Raw genomic sequence first — 23,291 nt, forward strand, 5'->3', positions numbered from 1 at the left:
AACCCACTGGAGAGAGACGGCGCGCTTCCCACTGAGAGACTCATCGCATCAGAACGTACCTGCTGGGAGATGTGCCGGCTCCCCTCTGGCCTGCCTTGCTGCTCCTGGCTGTGTTGGACGGGTCTGTGTGCAGAAAGGGCAGAATCTCTCAGTACAAACGCTACACACAGAGCTCTGCTGATGAGGCCGTCATGCGCAGTGTGCGGCTGTGTGACACGCAGGAGGGACTGACGCACACGGCTGTTGCAGGATCAGCAGCAAACTAAGACATAGATGTCAATTAATAACAGCATATAGAAATGTTATCCAGTGGGATGCTAAACAATCGAACTGAACTAAACCAGTCTATCCTTTCAGTAAAGCACACTAATTCAGTCTCGTAAATAAGTAAATAATAATCCATGCTTTGGCTCAAATATTGTGAGTGTGTATGGGCAGCTTCAGGGCTGCTGCTCACACTGTACGTACCGCAGGTGTCGGCAAATCAGCCTCCCTGGTGTCGCTCAGCTCCTGGGCCTGAGCGATGACTGCGGGCCTGAAGCCCACGGTGGGGCAGACGGAGGGATGGGCGTCAGGCAGCAGCCTGTTGGCCACTGCGCTGGCCAGTCTCTGCTGTAGGACTGGACTGCTCTCCAGGTCGGCCACACGCAGGTCCCCATCCAGGGTCAAATCCTCCCGCAGCTCCAGGAGTACAGGGGCCACTGCCGTGTGATCCAGGTCGCATTGTGACAGCAGCCCTGCCGTCCACAGCTTCTGCAGGAAGATCACCTTCCCTGGAGACCTGGACACCAGCACGGATACCTGCAGCAGCAGGATGTCCTCCAGCGCCTCCCGCCTGCGCTGCAGCTTCCTGTCACTGGAGATGGGGCACAGCTGCTGCAGCAGACTGCGCACAACAACTCTGATACAGTCATCAGAGCACTCTGGGGCACTCTGCAAAGTCAATTAACACATATAACATATGAATACACACACAAGGACAATAACACTCAATACACACACAAACAGTTACAGATACACACAGCTCAGTAGCAGAGGGCAGTAACACACTCACACACAGCTCACTAAAACAGCAAACTAACATTAACACACAGCACAGTTACACACTGACAAGCTTACTAGCACAGTGGTGTAACACACTCACAGCTCACTGCAACAGCGCAGTATCACTTACACACCGCTGACTATAACAACACAGTAACACACACAGCGCAGTACAACAGTGCAGTAACACATGGACTCATTTCATGGGAAAAGGTGCCAATCTGTTGCTGCCAGAAAAATGAATAATACAAGCGCTGCCCTATTGATTCACATGTGGTAGAAAATGTGGGCAAAGCTGCCATCTTGCCAAGGGCTACTGTATGGCTGCAAATGTTATCAAACAATACAGATATATGTAATAAAGTCCAATTTAAGACTGTTAATTAACAACAGGCTATTTGGCGGGTTAATTGCTGTACTGTGTAAAACTAAACAAACCTGTTTAAGCTGTGAATGTGTTCAGTATATTATTATTAGTGCAGTATCAAAGTATTTGTGTGTTTCCTGAATTCAACGACTGTGGACCGTGTTGGCTACACACAGCAGCTTTTAGTTTGAAGATGTATTCATTCAAGTTTTATGAGTGTCAATATGATTGAGTAGATTCAAGGTCCCTTTCAGGCCTTAAAATCTTTACACCAACACATACATTATACATTAATTATTATTCACACAAGTGGCAAGAGAAATATTGATGTCTAGTTGATTGTAAAGTATGAAATAGATATACTCACTTAATTATATAATCATAACTTAATGTACAGGGGTAGTCCTGAAAAGTTATACTTTTTCTTGTATCTGATCGTGCTTTGGCTCAAACATTGTGTGTGTGTTTGTGCAGCTTCAGGGCTGCTGCTCACACTGTACGTACCGCAGGTGTCGGCTCCTCAGCCTTCCTGGTGTCGCTCAGCTCCTGGGCCTGAGCGATGACTGCGGGCCTGAAGCCCACGGTGGGGCAGACGGAGGGATGGGCGTCGGGCAGCAGCCTGTTGGCCACTGCGCTGGCCAGTCTCTGCTGCAGGACTGGACTGCTCTCCAGGTCGGCCACACGCAGGTCCCCATCCAGGGTCATCCTGGGTAGTATGCGTTATTTCCTAATTGCTTATGCCTCAAAAGTATATAAAATGGCTATTATTGCCCACAAACTTTGCTTTTGTGATCAGGACAGTGATATTTTGAAATGTACCCTATTTCAAATGAGAAAACGGGCGAATTTGTGTCTTTTCCTTCACATAAAGTCAGAAAAAAACAACATGAATCCAAATTAACATGTAAGTAATACAGAAAAGGCTGTGTCGGAGAGGCCCACGACAAAGGACTTCAGATGAGTCGTTAAGTGTGTGACCCCCTGTACTTAAGCGGTCGTGCAGTGTGCTCTCCTTCACGACACAAAAGACACACATTCAGTGAGCGATGGTTGTAACAGTGAGCTGCCCGTCATCCTCAAAATGGTCTCATTGTAGAAATGGTGTAGTTTGAGCCTGAGTTTCCTCAGCCACACGGCCATTCCATCCTCTTCCTACCATTAAATACATATTTGTTATAGTTTTTTTGTAGTAAAGGGGTTGTTACACATACAAATTCACGTAAATGTTATGACTGCCACCATATACCAAAGGTTATCAAAATCAGGTAAAAGCATTGTTTAAACATTTTTTATTGTTGTTACACAACAGGTTTACATATGTAGTGTAAACCGTGTAAAACAAGTTTACTATGCATAAGGTTAATTTAAATATAATGCAAACATGTATTTTACAAGGTATTTTAAATACATTTGTGAACAGTGTGTAAACCTTAAGGAGTTTGATTAAAGTTTTAATCATTTTACTGAGACGTTTAGGAGCCTCTCCAGGACTCGGTAGGTACCAGGCTAGATGTGACCACTTTGTATTATCCTTGACATCAAGTGCTGTGCTGGTCTTGCAGTCAGGAGTGTCTCTGTCTCCTGGCTGAACCGAGAGAGCTGGAGACTGGGCCAGTACAATCTCTCCTCTGGATTGGGACACAAAACGAGAATTATCAGCAATTTCAATTTCAAATGTATACTCATTATTCTGAATTCCATATTAGGAAAGAAACAAACTTTTGTTTTGTTTATAAAGTAAACCGAATATAAATACAATTATTTACCAGAAAATAAGCAAAGTGCCCAGATGAAAATAATAGGATTTTTGCAATTCAGATATATATTTAATACAATCATTCAATTTTCACTTTAATTTATATTATTCCAAATGTAAATAGTTACAAATCCAATATAGTTGTTATATATATATATATATATATATATATATATATATATATATATAAATTTTAATGTTTATGCTTCATTATTTTTAATTCAAATGTTAGTAAAAGTCCTCACATGGACACAAACAAACAATACAATTATTGTACAAATAAAAACATCTTACCCTGATTTATACTGATTTAATGAATTTCATTGAGAAGCAGAAAGTTTATTTGTATTCATTCCTTGCCTATACCTTTCCAGTATGACTCCCACCCCTGCTCTCTGGTTAGACTCAACCTCTCACTTTGTTTCTGAATGGATTCACCTCCTGATTGATTGAAATGTAAAACACTTTTGAGCTCATTAATGTTAAAAATAGATATACTTTACACAGCACATAAAAAAACATAAAGAAGTGTAATATGTATCAATATGTAGCCCAAATGGAATCAACATGTCAGTGTATTTGATCACGTCTGACAGAATAGGGGCTGAAGCTCACAGCCCTTCCCAGAGCCAAGGCTGGGCTCCACTGATCTGCCCTCCCTCCTCCCTCTGCAGCGCCTTGACACATTCACACAGCACTCTAATGTGTCAGGACTCCCCTACTGACACAAGGACATGTCATTGACAGGGGCCAGTCAGCGACCACAGTCTCATCCTCATTCCAGACTGTGTCTGTGTTGAAGAGAGGAGGGAGAGCATCGCAGACAGAGATCTACAACACTGGAGATGGGATAATGTTGCTGTCTACATAGTTTGCTTAAAACGACAGTGACAGGGCAGAGAGTATATTTCTGCTTTTGAAACTGACTGGTGACATATATTTGTTCAAATAAGGCAATTGATTTAAAATAGCAGATATTCAAATACTAAAATATATATTTTAATCGGTACCTTATAAGTGTATCCTCTATAGCTTTATAGCTCAATGTTGTTATTGAAGCTCAGTGTGTGTGCAGTGCAGCTCCTCACAGGCTGTGTCCCATTTCACTGCCTTCACCCTCAGCACCTGCAGTAGGTCTCAGCTGCAGCAGTGCAGTCTCTGTGCAGTTCAGCTGAGGGAGGTTTTTGTACGGCTGTGTATCACTGTGTGAACACATGCACACTGTTAGGATAGTGGAAACTCTGACAGTAGTAATCTACTGCATCTTCAGGCTGGACTCCACTGATGGTCAGAGTGAAGTCAGTCCCAGATCCACTGCCACTGAATCGCTCTGGGATCCCAGACTGACGGGTAGTGGCAGCATAGATCAGGAGTTTAGGAGCTTCTCCAGGTTTCTGTTGGTACCAGTGTAGGTAGTGATAGCCACCAGTAGTGTACACTGCACTGCTGGTTTTACAGTTCACAGTGACCGTCTCTCCTTGTTGAACAGATTTTACTTGTGGAGTCTGAGTCACAGTAACCTGTCCTCTGGTTTCTAAACATAATAAACATATATTAAGTTAATGAAATTTTGAAAATATACACATTTGTATCTTATATTATGATCTCTCCTCTTTACTTTAATCAGAAGTTTTTACATTAAATACATGAAAAATTTATTAGTAAATAATTGATATGTTGCTAAAATAGGAACACACATCTTAGAAAATAATACATACAAAATTACAGTTAACACATTTCTCACCCTGAGTGCAGATGGCGAGAGCCCAGATGAAGATGGTGATGAAAGTCATTGTTGTTGTGGATTGTGTTGCCATGAAGGGCAGCTCTCAGTCATGAAGTGTTAAACTCACAGGGCTATAAACACTCCCAGAGCACTGAAGCATGTGCTGCCCATGCAAAGTGGCTCTTGTATGCAAATTGTCTTCCTGGGTACAACAGTCTCTTGTAGTCCAGCAGTGCTGTGAACTCAGGCTGGATGCTGTGTGTCTGACAGAGTGAGATGAGCAGTTTAGGATGAAGTCTCCAAAACAACAGGACTAGGAAACAGCTTTATTAGTCATAGGTTTTATATGTTACCTGAGGAGGACTAATGCATGTTTGATTTGTTTTAACAATCCTTTTCAAGTTAATTTAATTGACTCCATCAGTCAGTCTTTAGTAATAGTATAGGACACTGTTTAGTTTTACCCGAGGTGTGCACTCATGGCAATATACACGCATCTCTACACTGTAATCTTCGTGGTTAACTCGGTGTTACTCTCTATAAGCACTGCCTCTCCGCCCACAGTCTTGTCGAGAAAAATGCTTGCACATTTGGAAGACCCAATCGACATTGGGCACGGGTTGTGAGAGGCTCACTCCGCAAGGCGAGGGTGTGTAGAGACCGGGCAGTTCCTCTATCTTACCCCGATGATGCTCTCTATGAAAGATATTGATTCTCATCCGAGGGAATTCAGTGTCTTTGCCGGCTTCTAGGGCCAGACGTGTCAATGCCACTCGCCGGAGTGATGCCCTCGCTGTTGTCTTGCTGTGCGGTATTCTGCCAGCGGACACTTCATGTATCCCATCGGTGATGCTGAGCAAGAATACTGTGTGCCGTGCAGCTCGCAAAGTGGCTCTTGCTCTCTCTAAACTGCTGGATGCATGTGTTGTGTCCCTGGCCATTTAAGCCTTCTAAAGATCAAAGAGGCTTTTTATGCGATCACAGGTAATTCGCAATTTAGAAGTACTTGATCTATTTTTAATATGCATATGCTGGGCCTATATACACAACACATTTCTTTTCCATATGAATCCCGAGGGTGATTGGTGTGATTGACTACGCATATCCCCATTAGAGCACCCCTGGGAGAACATGAGGGGGATTATGGGAATAGGAAGTCATTTCACAGCATCAGTGTTCAGGTATTTGATCATATCGTATTTGATCTGACATGTAGGCAAGTCTACCTTATTTTCTCCTTAAAACTTCTACTTGCAGGTGCGCTTTCCACTGGGGCTGCAGCTGAAATGATTGTTAGAATGAAGTTATTCTACACAACAGCATTCAATTCATACAGGCAGCCCTACAGCCTGGGTGCTTTAGTAGATCTTAATTAATTAACAGTGAGTAACGGGTCAATTGCAGAGATGTAGCCCATGTGTAGGTTATAATTGAATTATCCTAATTGTTGTCACATATTTAGACAGACAATTTTACGTGTCCTTACATCTCAATCATATTACAAATAAAAGAAGAATCCGTGAGACAAAATCGAGAACATATGACAAGAACACTGTTCTTACTAATTGACTCTGTCGGCAATGCGCTGCCAACAAGCCTCCCTGGCTTTGTTGGCGCCACGGTGTTACATTTAGCCGCTAACCTTTCTTTAAGCCCTCATATCCTGACATTATCAGCTGCATTATTCCGGGGACAGTCCGGCGCACAGATACTGCGCACCCACTTCACGCAAACTAACTCCAGTTAAGTTACACCGAGTCAACTAACTGACATCTTAACCACCGTCGTAGTACCGGTTAACACCAGTTTAGGTAATCCGAGCTTGTCAACCCTGACTTTCCTCGATAACCCCCAGTTAAATCTGAGTAGGTTAAACTCCCTTCGTAGTACACCCCTCAGCTCTAATCTAAGATGTTTGTTCAATAAACAGGGATACAAAGTGAATTGTATGGCCGACTGGCCAGCTATGGAGAAATCAACGAACCCTCAATGGATGAGTTGGAGCAGTGCTGTCCAGGGTTCTACAAAAGCCCCCGCTTCAGTCTTGACAAAAATGCATTCACCAATTACTCTTAACAAGTAGGCTAGCAGAATAACAACAATAGGAAGCAGAAATGTGCGAATGTGATTCTCACGACCGTATCCTTATGTCACCTCATAAGATTTAATAGCCGGTTAGACAAGTCCATCTTTAACATGTCTCTCTCCACTCATGATCAGAGAGATCTTTGATGAGGGTGAGGACTCTTGGTGTTGACTGATAGTTGCTTCTTGTTTTTCTGTTTCAACTTTTATGCCCTTCTCTGGATTGATGCTGAAGAAACCCCTTTGTGAACACAAGAAATCATAATCAACCACTATATACAGTGATTTGTTCTAAAGGATGAAATGAATAGTTTTTATTTACCTCTGAAGGAACTCAAGTGTGGAGCACAGACCCACAGGATAGTGGATATTGAGGCAGAAGTAGCTTTCAAAATATCAAACAGATGGCAGAGATAAAGGTGGGATTTGGTGATTCACAACCATGCGGTCTATACTCCGCATGAACTGCCTTGAGGCATAGCCGGAGGTTGATGCAGGTTAGAAAATAGATCACAGCAAACAAGTCATTAGTAACATAAGAGTGATCTTAAGAAGTGCTAGTTCTGGTTCTTCCACATCCAGTGGTATTTTCTCCTCCATGTGACTGTAATACATCCTCCATTGTTTCACATATCACAGTGTTAGGCAGGTCAATATGTAGCCCAAATGGAATCAACATGTCAGTGTATTTGATCACGTCTGACAGAATAGGGGCTGAAGCTCACAGCCCTTCCCAGAGCCAAGGCTGGGCTCCACTGATCTGCCCTCCCTCCTCCCTCTGCAGCGCCCTTGACACATTCACACAGCACTCTAATGTGTCAGGACTCCTCTACTGACACAAGGACATGTCATTGACAGGGGCCAGTCAGCGACCACAGTCTCATCCTCATTCCAGACTGTGTCTGTGTTGAAGAGAGGAGGGAGAGCATCGCAGACAGAGATCTACAACACTGGAGATGGGATAATGTTGCTGTCTACATAGTTTGCTTAAAACGAAAGTGACAGGGCAGAGAGTATATTTCTGCTTTTGAAACTGACTGGTGACATATATTTGTTCAAATAAGGCAATTGATTTAAAATAGCAGATATTCAAATACTAAAATATATATTTTAATCGGTACCTTATAAGTGTATCCTCTATAGCTTCAGGTAGCTCAGTGTTGTTATTGAAGCTCAGTGTGTGTGCAGTGCAGCTCCTCACAGGCTGTGTCCCATTTCACTGCCTTCACCCTCAGCACCTGCAGTAGGTCTCAGCTGCAGCAGTGCAGTCTCTGTGCAGTTCAGCTGAGGGAGGTTTTTGTACGACTGTGTATCACGGTGTGAACACCCAGCTACTACTGAGGTAGTGGTAACTCTGACAGTAGTAATCTCCTGCATCTTCAGGCTGGACTCCACTGATGGTCAGAGTGAAGTCAGTCCCAGATCCACTGCCACTGAATCGCTCTGGGATCCCAGACTGACGGGTAGTGGCAAAATAGATCAGGAGTTTAGGAGCTTCTCCAGGTTTCTGTTGGTACCAGTGTAGGTAGTGATAGCCAACAGTAGTGTACACTGCACTGCTGGTTTTACAGTTCACAGTGACCGTCTCTCCTTGTTGAACAGATTTGACTTGTGGAGTCTGAGTCACAGTAACCTGTCCTCTGGTTTCTAAACATAATAAACATATATTAAGTTAATGAAATTTTGTAAATATACACGTTTTTTTTTATCTTGTTATATCATTATTTTTCCTTTTTACTTTAAGCAGAAGTTTTTACATTAAATACATGAAGAATTGTATTAGTAAATAATAATTGATCTGTTGCTAAAATAGGAACACACATATTAGAAAATAATACATACAAAATTACAGTTAACACATTTCTCACCCTGAGTGCAGATGGCGAGAGCCCAGATGAAGACAGTGATGAAAGTCATTGTTGTTGTGGATTGTGTTGCCATGAAGGGCAGCTCTCAGTCATGAAGTGTAAAACTCACAGGGCTATAAACACTCCCAGAGCACTGAAGCATGTGCTGCCCATGCAAAGTGGCTCTTGTATGCAAATTGTCTTCCTGGGTACAACAGTCTCTTGTAGTCCAGCAGTGCTGTGAACTCAGGCATTTTATTACGTTATTGGTAAATGTACTACATTATGAGTATTATTAAGTTATTGTAGAGTTATCTTTCAAGCCGCAGCTGTGACTGTAGGAGATCTCGCTGTTTCAGTTCGCTGAGAACGAGCTCTGCTAGCCCTCCGGGTCCGTTCGTGTAGACCTCGGTTTTAGATCCCACTACGGCTGGTAGTCTACTACCCTTGGACCCCTCGGACCCCGGACCTGGCGTCACCCGGTGTCGCCAGAAACCCTTGCACACACGATGTTGTTAAGCCTACAGGCCTACGCAGCGCTTGTATCCAACACCTGGTGCTCACATACACAGCGTTTTGTCTGGCAACAGCAAGGTTGCTACAGCGGTGGTTTGAGTCTTTACAGATACATCCTCGCCGTGATTATGCATGCCGAGTCACAGTCACAGGAAGGCGCTCCGTTGGTGGCGGAGCCCTCACAGCTATTGAACCGTGTCTTCCCTTCCACCGGACTATGCCTTCCAGTCGAGCACCCACGCGAGCTGCTCCTGGATTTACTGACAGCCTGTCGATGTGTTCCCAGGGTCTGTCATGCGGCCTACAGGCATGTTGCCTTACGAGGCCACCCTGTACAGTATATAGTTTTTCATTATGCATGGTGTTGTGGTGGTGCATGCGTCTGGCCTGTACGCCTTTTTATATATATATATATAATGTCGGTGTTAAACAGCAGGACTGTGGCTCCTGTCGGCAAAGGTTAGAATGGAGCTCACTGCCGCTGTTCCCAGCTGATGGCGCTCGAGTTCGCTGCCTCACTGTGTATGCAGTTCCTTGGTCAGCAGGTCTGTGGCCCGCTCTGGCTATGTATGCCATGGAGCAAGGGGACCGCTGCTGTTGTCCTCGGAGGGCGCTTGAATTTCTCCAGTGCCCCACTGTGTACATAGTTAATAGGTAAGAGCTGTAGTTGCCCTGCGCTAGCTGCACTATTCGGCAGGTGACAACTGCTCCTGTGTTCCACATGTGATGCATCAGCTGGCTCCTGCACCCAGTGATGTATATAGTTCGTTTGTTACGACATGGTCAAGCTGGTGTGGCCTTGCTTCTAGCTGTGCTAGTGGAGCAAGCGGCCACCGCTCTGATGTCCAACGTGTGGCGCATGAGCAGGCTCCTGCGCCCCGTGGTGTATATAGTTCGTTGTACAAAATCTAATTGTCAGCACAATTGAGTGCTTCCACTCTGTACTATTCAGTTGAGCTGGATGCTCCTGTGCTGTGCGCACATAATGTACATACATTATTTACACAATGTGTCCATAAGTATGTATGTATTTCCATGTGTATAGATGTATATGTATAAAAATACAGCTCTGGAAAAAATTAAGAGACCACTTAACATTGATTTCGAAACTTGGAGTGGTCTCAATTTTTTTCAGAGCTGTATGTACTTAATGTGTGAGACGTATGTATATACAATAGTGAAATCAGAATGATGGTGTGTATATAAATGTTACAGCGTATACTTATGAAGTGGAGAGAAACTAATAAGGTTATAGATGGAGCACCTAGGATTTCATGAAATGCATGTTTTAGTGCATTATATTTTCCAATTCAATTTAACCAAATACATCTTTTGCTACCCTGTCAATTCAGTCTCAGAAATGATCACTAGTAACTTTGCATTCCGTGTCATCAGCTGATTTTTGTTCAGAGGACATTTTATTTAATACTTCGGCCGTATCAGAAAAGTAAAACTGTTTTTTCCTGATGCTGCGTCTGCAGGGACAGCACCCTTTCCTTAATATCAGTTTATTGAATGGCCAAGCTTTCATTTGTACTCATTTTATTTTATTAGTATGACTTGTTTAAATCTGGAGTGGCTACAGAGACATGTGCAGGGTATCGAATACATTCCCATTTAAAAATGAAGTTGTGCAATATGCAGGGCACTGAAATAAAACCTCTTAAATGACCTTGGAGCAGGAATCTACTGTCTCTGATCATCTTCCATCTTCCATCGCAATTAAATACATACACTGAAATAATAAACCCATGAAAGAGGGTTTGCAAATAAACTATGAAAGCAACACTTCTGTCTGTTGACATTCTTGAATTCCACAAAACCATGCAAGGCATTGTAACCTTAAACAAAACTCTTGCAGATCCAGTACAGGTGGCTAGGGGTTAAGTTGTATTATTGGGTTAGAAATAATAAGACTAATATTATATCTGTATCTGAGGCTTCTGATGGAGTTCAAAGCTTTGGTGGGGATTAATTTATCTATACTGAAGTTGATTGTGTCATGTGTCATGTTATTCAAGCAATCACTGGATTATAAATGAAGGTTGTGTGGGTTGTGATTGTATTACAGGGTGCTTGTGCAGGTCTGGAAATCTAGAAAATAATGGAATTTAAAGACCTGGACATTTATGGAAAATAAGCTATTGCCAACATTACGTATTCAAAAGTGGACGAATGTCAAATGTACAGTCTGCATGTTTGCGGGTCTAATGGCCGTCTCTGGGGTTGCTCCCGATTCTTGTTCCAAAGAATGCTTTGCTTCGTTCGCTGGACTCCCTCACAGGGACGCTCAGCAGCCCGGCTCTACTGGACCCCGCTGCTCTCCCGCACTGTCCACCCAGCTCTCCAGCTCACCCAGCTGCCTCGCTCTCTCTGGGTCGTGCCCTCCTCTCTGTAGTTCAAGTCCAGTTTATATAGCAAGGAGCGCAGTCAGTCCTGAGTGCCGTGGGTTGGGGACAGGAGGCCGTGTTAATTGCGCAGGTGTGCCTCATCAGGTGCAAAAAGAACTGGTGCAAATGGCAAAACAGCATGAACAATCATCCAATTAATAAAGCAATAATGGAAATAAATAAATGTGTAACAATAGAAAGATAAGTAAACAGTGTGAAAGTAACAATAAATGCAAAGTAAAGAAAATGTAATAAAGCGATCAGGCTGCCCTGGTGACTCCCTGCTCCCTGATCATTACCTGGTCAGTCCAGTGCCAGTGGGAACAAGCTGGTGGTGTCAAGCTGCAAGTCATCTCCTGTACCAGTCCTGGAGCTCCCTGAGGGGGTGAGCATCGCACACCGCACAGTCCTTCTGCTTCCTGCACACTTCTGTAACACTGTCTCTTAATGCTTCACAGTGATGGAACAGGGTTCAAGAGCAAGACAAATGTCCTCACAGAAAGTACAGGTATAAATAAAATAACGTGTTATTAAGGTTTACTTAATGCATGGTCTTGATTATAAAATTCTTCTAGTCCTAAAATAAAAGAATAACTATATACTTATCAACTTCTTTCCCACCAACCATTGACTTCATGCTGTGTAGATTTGCTGGATACAACATGCCTTCACAGCTGTTTTTTGTTTTCTCCCTCACAGCCTATCCATGCCCTGCGGTACTCCGACTATAAGAAGTCTGTGCTGGGCAGTGTGTGGTCCTGTGGGATGCCAATGCTCAGAAGGACCTGCACACGTCTGAGGGTGCACACAGGGCGCCTGCATCTGGCCTGGTCTTCTCCCACGACAACGAGCTGCTCGTTTTCACCATGGGCCTGGGCAAGAAGATCATCTGCTACGACACCTCCAGCAAGACGTGAGCACAGTGTAGTAGAATAATGGGCTGAGAGGAGCTCTGGGGCTGCAGACTCTTTGGCCTTGTCCTTGTTCAGATCTGAGAGCTCGTTGCCGGCAAATATTGATGTTGTCTTTTGTGCAGAATGTCATAAGCAGAGGTTTGATATTTTCTTATGGTTGTACACATTGTACTAAAGCATGAATAGGCTTCTAACCCGAAACAAACCAGCTTTGTGGTTTTTGAAGGCCAACGCTGAAGTGTGCTGAATTCACAAGCTGATAGCACACCGAGTCCTCCGAAAGTAAGGTGCTTTGTTACTTTCCTTGTCCGTGGTATGAGACCCTCATTCATGTTGACCTTCCAGCAGACTGTACAGTGACAGCCGCCCTTTGCGTTATGTCCCTGCAGTTATGTCCTTTCACAGCATACGCGCGGAGTCCCCCCTCACAGCCACAGACTTCATGTCAACGGCAAACACACACAGACTATGTGGTTCTGAAGATGTGTATGTCTTGTGTATTTCAATGTGCAGGATGTAGTCAGTCACCCTGATGTAACAGTTTAACCCACGCAGCTCAGGGCCCAGAACCCTGCTGGTGGCGGTGAGAGCCATTCAACTGCCTACTGTAGCGTTGGCTGATGTATGTATTGTTTCTCACAGGTGGACAGAGAGGAGCAGCGGCAGCAGACCAGCTCTCGGAGCGCACAACCCAGACACGACCCCCCCCACCTCCGACACTCATTTCTCCTCCCCCTCTTGTCCCTCCTCTCAGGTTCGTGTGGACCCTTGAGCAGAAGGTGATGGAGCAGAGCCTGGGGAGCGTGAGGGTAATCTCCTGGTGACTGTGGGAGCCGATGGACAGGAGCTGGAGGAACATGGGCGGTATCTCCTGGTGGCTGTGGAAGATGATGAACAGGATCCTGGGTTACTAATTCCTGCCCATGGGTAAGAAATGGTCTCTCAACAGGTGTCCAGTGGTTTAGGCCTGAAATGTGTCTGAGTCAGATGGATGTTTTTGAGCAGGGTCCCCAGTCCTGGTCCTGGAGGACCTGCGCTGTCTTCCGGTTCTTGTTCCACCTGAGCACTTAATGTCCTATTTGTGCGAATGATTGGTCTGGGTAGAGCCAGTGCACCTCACTCTTCCCATTTCTGAAAGTGTCCAAGCTTTAAAGAGAGCTGGAAAAGCTCTGCTGGACCAGGAACAGCAGCACTTGGTATACAGTATGCTTAAAAGGGTCATGTGTATCTAGATGTGTTTGCAAAACTTTATTTTAAATTACAATTGCAATCTTACCTCTAAAATGTTTGTGTGTACAGCCTACTGGGGCAAAGGGTAATATATATATATATATATATATATATATATATATATATATATATATATATATATATATATATATATTAGCAAAATGAAATTGTCTTTCTTTGGTGTGCTTGAGTTTCATTTTAGATCTTTAAAGTCACTTTAAATAAAACCATGTCTGACTAAGCGGTGGCAATGTGCTCAGTTTAGGTATTCAGCTTATTTATAATTGCAAAAATGATTAAGGTTTAATTAAAAAAATAGACGGTTCTTCATCTTTGGTTAAGTTTCCCTCACTTTGTAACTTTTACTAGGAAGTCAAATTGAGATTTTAAAAGTTGGTACATGTGAGACACAGCCAAGCAGTTAAACAACAGCATGACTGGCAGTTTGTTCCATACTCTTTGTGTATGATATAAAACACAAGAGCTGAACACACACACACACACACATACAGACTGACAAGAGAAAACTACATGAAAGACTAGAAAACTATTTAAAGCTCTTGCCCTTGTCAACTAAAAAAGCATGCGGCTGGCTCTTGAATTCAGCTACATGTCATTGTGACTAGGTTTAATTCAGACTGTAAGCAAATTACTTATGCTAGCCTAGTATACTACTGTAAACCAATGCTTTATTGGCCTTCAGGCTTAATCATTTCGTATACCAAACAATGGTGAGTGCCATATTCTGCGTAATGTCCTTAAATTAGTGCTAATGCTCTGTGAAAACCACCCATAGAGAACAAAGTGAAATCTGGATTAACGGCAAAGCACAGCCATAAACAGTCAACATAATCAACCCCGGGTAGAAATATAGATGCCTAATTATTTTGAGCACTAATCTTACATTTCATAAAGAAAAGCATTTCATTCTAAGCAATTGTTAGGTGTATACTTTACATATTCAGGTTAGTTCACTGTAATGATAGAAATGAGAAACTTATTTCTTTAGTCTCCCATTTTGTTTACTGCTCTCATAAAATAACATTTTATTTCAGCAATAACTGGGTAGCCTAAATATACAAAATATCTTAAAGTACAAGGCTGTGTACTGAAAGCTGTGTACGGTCTCAATGCATTTGATGCTCAGGATTCATTCAACTGAAAATGGTCAAAACAGTGGCTTTTTATTGAATGTTAAATTTGACAGTGTCCTCTCTTAAGGAGCTGCTGTCTGGGGGCGTTGCATGAATAGAGTAATAGATTAATAATACCCCAGTGCTACTGGTTAACCAGCGCTGGCACTGTGAGAGAGGCTCCTACGCACAGCGGGCAGAGGAGATGCCAGCGGGGAAAGCCCCAGCGGCAGTGGTCCCTGGTCCCTGTAGTGCCCCTCAGTGGCACAGTGATCACAGAGGACAGGGAACAGCACATTCTCCCCTTCGTTCTTGGCTGTGTTCTGCGTACTCCCATCGCCCTGAGCACACAGGCGAGAGAGCCAGTCCAACGCAGACCCTGACTGCACTACAGTCCCATCTGCCTGAATTCCTGTCACTGAATACTAAACCCTCCAGCTCCAGGAGTTAGTGGGGAAATTAGTTAGTGGTCCTCTCCTGCCTGGACTTTGTCCTCTCCCGCCTGGACGACTGCAACTCCCTCCTGGCCGGCCTGCCTACATCTACTACCCGCCGCTCCAGCTCATCCAGAACTCTGCGGCTCGTCTGGTATTCTCTCTGCCCCGATTCACACACGCTACTCCACTGCTCCGCTCCCTCCACTGGCTCCCGATACCGGCACGCATTCAGTTCAAGACTTTGACCCTCACCTACCGCTGTCTCGACCACACTGCACCAAGCTACCTTCAGACACTCGTCTCTCCATACATCCCCTCCAGACCACTGTGCTCCTCCAGCGCCAGATGACTAACTCTGCCTCCTCTCCACTCTCCTTCCTCCAGAGCCGCTCCTACTCATCTCTGGCCCCTAAGTGGTGGAACGACCTGCCCACCGAAGTCAAAACAGCACAGTCCTCGACCTCATTCCGGCACTTACTCAAAACGCATCTTTTCCGACAGTACTTGTAGTATTAGTCCTCTATCCCTGCTAGATAGCACTTCACAGTTTTTATTATGCTCCTTGCGTTCTTGATTGTTTTCCTCCTTGCTCCCTTTCCCGTAGCCCTCGTCTGTAACCCTACATCTTGACAGCACTTAGCTTTCAACGTCCAGGATGTAGGAAGTCACTTACTGTACTTGTGTAAATTGGAATTTGTGAAATATATTATTTTGAATTGCTATGTTTTAGTTAAATTGAATTTGTATTGATTGATGCCTTGTACTTAAGTGTATTCTTGCACTTTGTTTGCTCTTATGATGTAAGTCGCCCTGGATAAGTGCATCTGCCAAGAAATAAAAATAATAATAGTGGGGAAAATCTTTGGGGGGACCATTGATGTGTGATGATTCATTCTTAGGGTGACCGTATCACTCCATTGTCACCAGGACACTGGAAGACAGTTTTAGTATTTGAAGGTTGGCCTTAGAAATGAAATTTGAAGAGTCGTTTCTTTTTGCAAAGACAGATTTGCAGAAAGTTCCAGCGATATGGACTTAGATGTCTAGACATTCAATATCCTTGTGCTTGTTATAGTGTACAATTTATTCAGTATTCAAGTGACTCAATATTGTTCAATAGCTTTGATCGTAAAACACTAGTTTTAAATGATTTAGGATGGATTTAGGATGGATTTAGGATTTAGGATCTAAGTTGTTTAAATTTCCCACCTTTAATTGATACTTGCTGTATAGAAAAGCGACCCCAGAATTCTGTATTTGACATCTGGCTCCCACACCTTAAACAAGCTGCCTTTTGTGTACCAACCTGTTTTAAAAAGACATCTTATCAAATCAAATCAAATCTTTGCTGCTTTCTAGAATATACCACCAGCACTCCACAATGGATGCCCTTGAGGTCATAAACAGAAGAAAGGCTAAGTGTGGAGGACATCCAAAACATGTGCAGGTACAACCAGCTTGGGAATTGGCATTATAAACAAACAGAAAATCCTTTGGAAGAATGACATCATGGTATCCTCACTGTGTGTTCAGTATTCTGCCAGTTCACATCTGAAATGCTGTGTGATTTTATTGTATTACTGTTATGGTACAAAGCTTCAGTTGAAGCAACCCTTCGGATCCCAGTGAATCAGGCACCCCAGTGAGCGCTTCCAGTAACAGTGTAGACTCTCAGCAGGAGACAGGCCCAGGAAGTAAAGTCACTGACACAATGTCTGTTCGTTTATCTTCGTTTATTGAAAGTTGGGCAGTTCTGAGACTCGGGAAGCAATAATTCATGAGGTATTCTTTATAATTGGGGAAACAATATTTCATCCAGACATGGAAGCACTGGTACCAAGGACACAGCACACACTATACTGATAAGAACAGGTTATATAGTTTTGGTTCGTTGACTACAGAATGTCCACGGCAGTAAATTTTCTCTATCTGCCACACAGATAAGTCTGAGTAGAGAAATCCAAATAAGAACAAGGAAACCCTTATAAGAGCAAGTTTTAACTAGTATCTTACTGGAAAGCAATTTTACCCCAACAATTACTGCTTATTACTCTGGATATGTGAATTACTGATGCAGGACATCATGTCTTAGGAATATGTGCAGTAAAGTGGACAGCAGTGGCAAGATGTGCTTTTCTTGGCAACGCCAGGCGGTGTTCTGTAACAGTCCGAGCACATCGTAACGAGTATATGTCGTTCTGCTTCCTAATGCTGCTCACGAAACTGTAGCAAAAATATCAGTTACAGCAAATCAGCTTTGGCCAATGGCTGACAGTAATCAAAAACACCCGCAGTTCCCCAATGAGCTGAAACAGCCTGGAAAGAACGGGTGATGGATTTGAGCTGAATAAGGAGGTCAGGCTCTTGTTTAGCAAAGGTTTAGTTAAGGCAGTGATGCACCGAGCGGGAGATTGAGTCAAATATCTCGTGGGTTGCTCGCTCAGCAATGCATCACCGGATCCGGGTCGTAGTGCTAATCGCAAGTTGTGCAAAGTATATAGTGGTGATGATGGTTGTCACGGCCCGCGGGACATGGTAACAGGGGACCCAGTTACAATGCGTGACAGAGGTTGTCAGACAGGCACGGGTCCTATAGCTACAGAACAGGGCATGGCAAAGACGGGGTCATCGTCACAGGTGAGGGTCACAGGTAAGCGATCAGGCAAACAGGAAATCAAGGAAAGTCCAAAGTCATGGTTGGGAGGTAAATCAGGAGATCAAGGATACAACAATATAACACAGCACTGAGCCACTACTCAGCAATGTCACAAACACTGACCAAACTTCACACAGTGTGAGAGCCAGTGAGGGGTTTATATGTAGAGCAGAGGGAAGCAGGACACCAAGTTGGGAGGTGCAGAGCGAATGGGAGCACAGGGTGACTGAACAAGTGCACATGGTGTTCAGGAATGTTGATTGATTGATTGAGGGGAGCTGGGAGAAGTGACTGGTAAGTAAGGGTGATGGTGTTATCTAGTGGGGAAAAGTGGAAGTGCTTGGCCTGGAAGAAGAGTGCTGGTCTGTGGCCGTGGGACTGGTAGATTGCAGTAATATTACAGCAAACATCTGTGCTGCTTATTTACTCATTATATGGATTATTAAAAAAACATAAAAACACCATAAAAACATCTGTAATGCATTCATTTGGCGGCAGGCCAATTTGTTTATTAAGGGACCCTCACACAGTGAATTTGGGACAGTGCGGCCGAGATCATGGTCAGTCAGTAGCGGCGAATGCGCCTCCTCTTGGCGCGCTTGGTCTTGCCACTCGCCTCTGCAGTCCCTGAAACACAGAGCGAAACACACGTCACTGTCTCTGTCCCCCTTCATCGCCTCCCCACTCTGTCCTGTTACTCTGGCCTCTGGATTCGGTTCAAAGCTCAAGTGTTGAAGGAAACTACAGAAAAAACAATTGCTACTCCTGTGAAATACATTTTCAAGTGCTCCTTATGAAAACCAACTAACCCACTGGAGAGAGACGGCGCGCTTCCCACTGAGAGACTCATCGCATCAGAACGTACCTGCTGGGAGATGTGCCGGCTCCCCTCTGGCCTGCCTTGCTGCTCCTGGCTGTGTTGGACGGGTCTCTGTGCAGAAAGGGCAGAATCTCTCAGTACAAACGCTACACACAGAGCTCTGCTGATGAGGCCGTCATGCGCAGTGTGCGGCTGTGTGACACGCAGGAGGGACTGACGCACACGGCTGTTGCAGGATCAGCAGCAAACTAAGACATAGATGTCAATTAATAACAGCATATAGAAATGTTTTCCAGTGGGATCCTAAACAATCGAACTGAACTAAACCAGTCTATCCTTTCAGTAAAGCACACAAATTCAGTCTCGTAAATAAGCAAATAATAATCCATGTTTTGGCTCAAATATTGTGTGTGTGTTTGTGCAGCTTCAGGGCTGCTGCTCACACTGTACGTACCGCAGGTGTCGGCTCCTCAGCCTCCCTGGTGTCGCTCAGCTCCTGGGCCTGAGCGATGACTGCGGGCCTGAAGCCCACGGTGGGGCAGACGGAGGGATGGGCGTCGGGCAGCAGCCTGTTGGCCACTGCGCTGGCCTGTCTCTGCTGTAGGACTGGACTGCTCTCCAGGTCAGCAACATGCAGGTCCCCATCCAGGGTCAAATCCTCCCGCAGCTCCAGGAGAACAGGGGCCACTGCCGTGCGATCCAGGTCGCATTGTGACAGCAGCCCTGCCGTCCACAGCTTCTGCAGGAAGATCACCTTCCCTGGAGACCTGGACACCAGCACGGATACCTGCAGCAGCAGGATGTCCTCCAGCGCCTCCTGCCTGCGCTGCAGCTTCCTGTCACTGGAGATGGGGCACAGCTGCTGCAGCAGACTGCGCACAACAACTCTGATACATTCATCAGAGCACTCTGGGGCACTCTGCAAAGTCAATTAACACATATAACATATGAATACACACACAAGGAAAATAACACTCAATACACACACAAACAGTTACAGATACACACAGCTCAGTAGCAGAGGGCAGTAACACAGTCACACACAGCTCACTAAAACAGCAAACTAACATTAACACACAGCACAGTTACACACTGACAAGCTTACTAGCACAGTGGTGTAACACACTCACAGCTCACTGCAACAGCGCAGTATCACTTACACACCGTGGACTATATCAACACAGCTGGAGCTCTGATCTAAAGAAGACCTCTCCCCCAAAGTTACCAGAATTCCCGAGCTCATCGGCCCATGAACTGTTCTACGTCAAAGTGACAGTTTTGGGAGTCGGCTCACCTAGAATGGGCCAAATGGCTTGGAATCCCTGCTGTGAAATCGTCTGGGGAACATGGCCTGGAGGTCATAAACCCCTTTGAATCAGGTGACAGCCGAAATCCCGAAACAGAGCTACGAACCCAGGCCAACCGGCATTTCCAAAAGATAGCATGGATTGACATCAGGCATAAATCGAGCCTCCTCCAATAGTAGACTGGGGGCTGAAACCGAAATCCAACCTGGCAAACTCAAGAACCAATCGCCTATGATCTAAAAGGTATAAAAGGTAGCGCACAGCACTTTTTCTCTCTCTCTCACCTGAACCGGTAAGTCACTGCCACAGCTCAACTTGTAGCTCTGTTGCCAGAACCAGAACCAGAAACCAGAACCAAGTAGAAGAGTTAACTGGGAGAAGGAGATTGAGCCGGACGAAGAATTCTTAAAAGGACTTTATTAATTAAAGAACTTTAGAACCTGTGCTGCCCGCCTGTGCCCACCTGATCAGTGGAGTGTATGCAGCTGGACAATTGACTAAGTCGACTGTAATACAGAAGTGTTCAGTCATTTAAATAGCTATTGAGTCTTAAGAAACTTGACCCTTGGAAACGAACAGGGCCCTGCTTTCCTCAAAGACTTTGTCTTCAAGTAACTACGGTGGAAAACCCTGCTTGCAAAGAAGACATCCTGTGCACAACCTTGGAGCCTTCAAACCAGTGGAAAATCTGTTTGGAAAAGACTCTACTTTCACGAAACCCCAGCTTCCAGGAGCATCGACTCAGGAAGTTATTGGACAAAGCCGAACCGGACTGCCTTTGTTCCAAACCACACGGACCTCGTCCCGCCCCGTGGAACCTCGTGCCGTGTGTTTTTATCTGATCCCGAAGACAGAGAGGCCTCTCTGCGACGAAGTTCATATAAGTTTAACAGTTTGGAGTTAATTATTTATGACATTTGAGAAATCAATTAGAAATGTTACTCTGTGAGTCATAAACTTTAGAATGTGTAATATAATTTAGTCTTTTCTTAAATATAAATGTGTGTTGCATTAAACTGTTTTGTTTGACAATTTTAGAAATAAAACCTGTCAAGGCCGAGAAATATCTTCTCATTCCTGTTTAACTGTTTAGTCTGAAATTGACACACGTTAATAGACACTAGATTATAGGTGGCCGTGCCTATCCTTAATCATTGAATAATAATCAATTAAGGGGAATTGTGGTAACAAGAAATGATAGAATCTTTCTCGGCACCCAAACGTAAATGAGACTGATATATATAACGAGAATTTATTTGACATAAATACTAACCTGCATAGTTATTTGATGTCCGACTAACAGTACTAATGAGAGACTCACCTTCGTCTTACTAACCGGTATTGTAGTCAATGTGTTTGTAATTTTGTTTAACGATTGATGTGTTATCATATGCGATTCCATGTTCTTTGATTTTGTCACAGAAGTGATTTGTCTCAGATTTGTTGATCTTGAGTGAATTTTAATCAGTTTTTCCCTTTTTGTATAACTAGTGTAGTGCTACATTTTATTGTTGTTTTTAATAAGCTTGAGAATTTGTATCTTTGGAATAGGTGTCTGCGTCCAAATATTACAGAAATTGAGTTCTTCAAGATTCTAGGATTCTTGATAAGGTGATACTTAAATTCACTTCTCTAACTGAAATGAAAACCGTACCTTTCATATAAACGTATTATTGCCTGTGTGTTGTGTGTCAGGTTGTGTGTATAGCTTTTTTTGAAGCAATGTCGTCAATTACTGCTTCATAAGAAATCTGCTGGGCGAGTTCTCTGTTAATGCTGATTAAAGCAAGTCCACTAAGCTGTTCCTGATTCATTGTGGAGCACAGGTCATTTTTTACCTGCTTCAATTTTGAAGCAAAACTATGTCAGGCCACAAGGCTGGATCAATAGGTTGAGCTTGGGGTACTGTGCTTCCTATTTCACTTTTTGTTGATGTTCCAGGTGTGGCTTTGTCTCCTCCAGACTCAATGACTTCCAATCTCTCACTGCTGCCTTCGACCTCATGGCTACTCTCTGGCCCTTCACTCTCTTTGCCCTGTTGATGCTCTGCCTCAAGGCCACTTACTCAAAACTAGGAATTACGCAAAGGTGACAAAAATTTTAAGGCAGCCAGGATTGGTTTTTTTTTTTTTAGTAATTTGTTCAGTAATTTCTTTACAGTAACACACCCACCCACTATTTGGGATAACAAACAGTTTTGCCTACTCTATACAGTTAAATGTAAAACATAACATTGCCAAAAAATAATTACAGATGAACACTTCCTGGACACCACTTCAGTGAATGAACATCAGTGCCTTTATCGTTTTTTCCTAGCTGGGTATGGACAGGATTTCCCCGTCCTATTGAAGCAATATAGACTATATATAATCATATTATGTATTGTAGTGCAATACCTTAAATATGCACTATATTTTCAAATCAACTGCTAGTGGAAGTGAAAGAGACAAGCTACTAAGCAAACATGAACTAATTTCTTCATAAAATTGTATACTTATTTTTCAATAAATATGACAACAGTATTTATGATTTGAAAATTATATGAAGTATTATGTTAGAGCAGTAATTTAACATCAGAGGAATTTAGAAGATATACAGACAGTTCAGGTACTTTTTTTGAAGCATTAAAAAATGCTCTATTGTTTGCTCTTTGACTTTGAATACAAACTTCTTTACTTTTACTTTAGTATTTTGCTAGTCCGCTCCTGATGCAATGTCATTGTACATGCAGACTCAAAGTGTCTGACAGTCTCGCCAAGTCGACGGCGCTTGTGCTCTTTTGAACTCAGAATAAACCTGCAAATGATCTCTCCCGAAATGACGCTGATGGACAGAACAAGGCCCACTTTATTGTTAGAATACATTACAATCACTCCAAAAAAGATGATGACAACTCGCACGCCTGCGTCAGAGCTGCGCTTTCTTTGTGTACCTGTTTAGCCTTTCTCTTAGCAGCCCCCGCAGGATGTCTTCGTTTCGGCGCCATCATAAGTCACTGACTTACAGTCAGTCAGCTGCAGAAAAGTTGCATTTTTGCTTTTTGTTCATCGTACCCTATCTCCT

Source organism: Amia ocellicauda, chromosome 13 (genome assembly GCF_036373705.1).
Source record: "Amia ocellicauda isolate fAmiCal2 chromosome 13, fAmiCal2.hap1, whole genome shotgun sequence".
Lineage (NCBI taxonomy): Eukaryota > Metazoa > Chordata > Actinopteri > Amiiformes > Amiidae > Amia > Amia ocellicauda.